This window comes from Grammomys surdaster, unplaced genomic scaffold, assembly GCF_004785775.1.
Source record: "Grammomys surdaster isolate TR1022 unplaced genomic scaffold, NIH_TR_1.0 430, whole genome shotgun sequence".
Classification (NCBI taxonomy): Eukaryota; Metazoa; Chordata; class Mammalia; order Rodentia; family Muridae; genus Grammomys; species Grammomys surdaster.
This window is the reverse complement of record NW_021604849.1, coordinates 91883-96699: the sequence shown is the minus strand read 5'-3', so window position 1 is coordinate 96699 and position 4817 is coordinate 91883. Positions and strand designations below refer to the sequence as shown.

Here is a 4817-nt window from a genome sequence, read left to right as displayed (position 1 = left end):
GGGGGGAGGAGGGAGAGAGAGAAAGCTATGAATGATGGGAGAGAGGGAGAAACAGCTGGAGGGGAGGAGGGTAAGTTAATGAGAGGGAGGATAGACAGAAAAAAGATGGGAGGGGATAGAGGAAAGAAAGGAGGAACAACAGATAGAAGGGAGGAAAAGAACTCGAGGTATAGGTAAGGTAGGGAAAGGGACTTAGGTACTGTTTAGAGTGGGAACTGGAATGGACTTTTCTGTGAAATTACAGCTATTTTGAACCTGGGGCAGAACAGTTTGTTTCCTGTTCTAAGTTGTGTGAACCCTGTTCCTCTAGTAAGCTGCTGCTGAGTCTCTCTCACCACTGACACCACCTCATTTTCTTTCCTTCCTTCACTTATTTTCTGTCTACATCTTTCTCACCATATGTCAGTCTCATTTCGCATGTCTCCTTCTATGTCTTAGTTTTCAACAGGACAAATTTCTTGGATTCTTCATTTCTTTTACTAAGGGCACTGGGGATGAAACTGTGGGCCTTGCAACAGCTGGATAAACCATGCCATAAATGCACAACTTATGATAAATAGTTTAAAGTGTTTTATTAATTCTTTCTTTTCCCCAGTTTATATGCTTCTGGAAAATTCAATTCCGTTTGTGTGTTTCAATATTTGGCCTATAATAATAGGTGGTGTATAATATTGATAATACTAATTATAATTGCTTTTTCAATGATATAGTTATAGGGGAATTTTCTGTGAAAAAAATAAATTTTGAGGAAGACCATAGATTATGTAAAATTTTGTATGACTTACAAGAAGAAAGTAAATGTATACTAGAAGTATGTTTAATGCTTTCATGGCCCATAACCACTTTCTATCCATTTATATTCATTTGTACATATCTCTGTTTGACAAATGACAGGTGACCTTGGTTTTCCTGAGTCTGTCACATTGCCAAATTCTTTGTAAGTCTACCAAGTATGTTAACATTTATCATAATTTCATTACCATTTACAGATAAACAAAATTTTACCACAGAGATATAACATAATTCCAAACATCAGAGAAAGACATTGTCTCTTTGATATTCTGAAAAATGCAGCTATTGATATGGGTATGCGTCCATCTCTGTGGTAGGACATGCAGTCTTTTGGGTAGAGGCCAGAAATGGCTTAGCCATGTTATATGGTAAATTAATTTTTAATTTCTTGAGATACCTTTAAATTTACTTCTATAATGAATATAGTAATTCAGCCTCATACTACTACATAATGATTATTCTACTCTTCCCATCACAGGCAGCATTCTTATTGTTTATTAACTTGATGATAACCATTAATGTGTGCGATGTAGTCTCAAAGTATCTGTAATTTTCATTTCCAGGAAAGCAGATTTGGAACACTTTTAAAACCATTTATTGTACATTTCTAATTCTTCTTTAAAGGAATCTGCGCCCGCTTCATCACCTTATTTGTTGACTGGAAGGGTGTGAAGAGTGTGGTTAAACTTCATTTTGCTCTATAAGTTCTAGTATTAAGCTTCTAACTGATGTGTGGATGAACTGTTTTCTCCCACTCTGTAGGTTGTATTTTCATTCCAACGTTAAGTTCCCTAAACGTGCGCAAAAATAAATTTCACACAGTCCCAACTCATTAATTTCTGGTGCATTGTCTGTGGTATTGAGTCTTGCTACCTCTACGTTTATCTTGTATTGCTAATATTTGGCACTGACAGTTTTGACATACACATTTTGGATAATTTAAAAGTAATTTTTATGCATGGTGAGTGGAATCGTAATCATGCCCTCTATAAATGAATATCCATTTTACATCCTTTCATGTCCCATGTCCTTTGTAGCATTGTAATTGGTACTAGGTTATAATTTATCAATTTCAAGAAGAAACCCTCTACTAATTTGAATTATTGCAACAATATTTTAATTTTCTTTACTTCTGTACAAGAGTTTGTATTTCATGATATTCTCAGTAGCTTTAACTCCCACTTTTATTTATGTTAATTTGATTTGTTAATATCTATTTATACAGTATTTAATGATCTGTCATCATAACTTTGATTTGCACCCCTTCATTGTATTTCCTAATTACTGGTGTAGTTGAGACGGTTTTTGTGCACATTTTGGACATCTGAATTGTGTATTAAATAGTTAACCAAGTGTGGAAGTCATCTGTCATTTGTTTTGTAAATTAGTTTTTTTTTAAATATAGTTTCAAATATTTATTTTTGGATAAAAATAGACGTATTATTGTTCTTAATAGTGCATACTGCTTTTACCTTGGATTTCAGTTCAGTTCCTAACTCCTAACAATGGCTCACAACCATCATTACATCATGCTGTAGCAGATCCCAATGTTGTCTTCTCCTGGGTCTTAGATGTACATGCCACCAACCCCTGCACACACACATAATTAAAAACAAAACAAATATTAAAATTAAATATTCTTTATGCACTCTGAGTATTTAATCCTCCTTTCTAAATATGTCTTTCATGTATTATCTGATGCTTCTTTTAATGACTTTTAAATTCATATTTTTTAAGTTTCAGAAATAATAGTATGTCTTAAAATTTTTTACTTTGTAAATGGATGCCAATCATTGTGTTTGTTCAGAAACAGTGTAAACATTAATCATTTGGGGGGACTACTGGAGATAGTCAGTGTAAACAGTGTAAACATTAATCATTTTGGGGGACTATTGGAGACAGTGTTTTGTATTGTCTACCATTGACTATTCTGGAACTAACAGAATAGGTTAGCCTCAAATTCTTATGTCTGTTTGCCTTTGTCTTCTGATTGCTATGTTAAAAGTCACATAGCACCTTTTCCAGTGAGAAAATTACTGTTCAGCAATATATCTAAAACTTTCCATTAAATAATAGAGAATATTTCCTTTAATAAAGAGCAAAGCTTTAGACATTCTACTTCAATGAGAAAGCTATATAAATACAACAATATGATAAATATGTTGTTTAAGTTAATATCATAAAATAATTAAAACTGACACTTGATTTCTCAGGTCATAAATCAATACTAAGTTCATTTTATTTTTAAAAATAATGAAAATGGCTTTTGAAAATATTGCACTGGGAATTTTCTTCTTCTCCCAGATTACAGTGGGAATGCTTGGAAATTCCTCAATACTATTTTATTATGTCATTTTGATATTCACTGGGAAGCACTTAATGCCTAAAGACCTGATTATAAAGCACTTGACTTTTGCCAACTGATTGTCCATCATCTCAAAAGGCATTCCACAGACACTGTCAGGTTATGGATTTAAAGATTTCCTGGATGATATTGGATGTAAGTTAATCAACTATATTTATCAAATAAGAAGGAGAATGTCCCTTTATGCAATGTGCCTACCGAGCTGCTTCCAAGCAATCACAATCAGCCCTAGCAACTACAGGCGGATGATGCTTAAACACAGAGTTATCAAGTACGTTGGTACCTCCTGCTCAGTAGGCTGGTAGGCTCTTTCTAAGTATCATGACTCCAGTTCGAGTGTCAGGTCCCAGATACAACAAAAATGTGACTAACTAGATGAATCATGAATACTGCTCATGGTTTGCTTATGTAAATGTGGGAACTACACTGCATATGTTCTTACTATCCTTCTCTGATGTCTTGTGTCTGGGTCTTATGGCCTGCTCAAGTGTCTCCATGGTGAGTATCCTCTACAAACATGAGTCAAGTCAAGCATATTCGTAGTTCTCAGCACGTTCTAAATGCCTCACCTGAAAACAGAGACACTCAAACTGTCCTTATCCTGGTGTGTACTTTTGTCACTTCTCACTTCTTCATTGTGGCTGTCTTTACATCCTATTCTAAATATCCAATACTATTGGGAGTAAGCGTATTTACATTTCTATAAATATGCTTTCCAATATTTTGCTCCTTTGTTCTCATCATCAATGCCTGGTTTTAATGTCTTTTTATCCTGCCATTTTAAGAAATAGCCTCGGCCATGTAACCATGTAATACATGAGCCCTGGAGCCCATAAGTCTTGTCTTTTGTCTTATACCTTGGCATTTTTTTTTTGTTAATTCCTTACAACTTTAATTGATCTTTTATTTTTTTATTGGCTATTTTATTTACTTACATTTCAAATGTTGCCCACCTCTTTTGTCTCCCCTCTGCAAATACACCACCTCATTCCCCTTCCCTTTTGACTCTAACAGAGGTTCCCCCCCACATCCATCTACTCCTGACTAACCCCTGTAACATCCCCCTACGCTGGGACATCAAGCCCCCACAGGACCTAGGACCTTCCCTTCCACTGATACCAGATAAAGCAATCCTCTGCTACATATGTAGGTGGAGACATTAAGTCATCAATGTATTCTCTTTGCTTTGTAGTTTAGTCCCTGGGAGCCCTGGGGGGTCACATTAATTGATATTGTTGTTCTTCCCATGGGGTTAAAAATCTCCTTCAGTTCCTTCAGTCCTTCCCCTAACTCTTCCATTGGGATCCCTTGTATCAGTCTGATGGTTGGCTGTGAGTGTCTGCATCTGTCTTAGTCAGATCCTGGTGGATCCTCTGGGAGGGCAGCCATATTCTTTTATCTGTTGTACAATGCTAAGACTGCAGTTTGAAAATATCAAGCTTCTTATAACTGACCCTTTAATTATGTGGAGTCATCAGAAGTCATTTATCAGGTACCACAACATTTTTTACATAATTTACTATACAATAATGAGCAAAATTTCAAATATATAAGATTATCATATTGTAAAAATTGTTATATGATTATAGGCAAAGTATAGTGAGCATGAGAAAATATATTTGGGGGACTAGGAATTATCTCTTGGCCCAGGAAAATCTCT

General features: G+C 35.2%; 1 pseudogene; it reads left to right on the top strand.

The window, feature by feature from the left end:
- Positions 1-2985: 2985 nt before the first annotated feature.
- On the top strand, positions 2986-3948 carry LOC114632829 (annotated as a pseudogene).
- Positions 3949-4817: the final 869 nt, after the last annotated feature.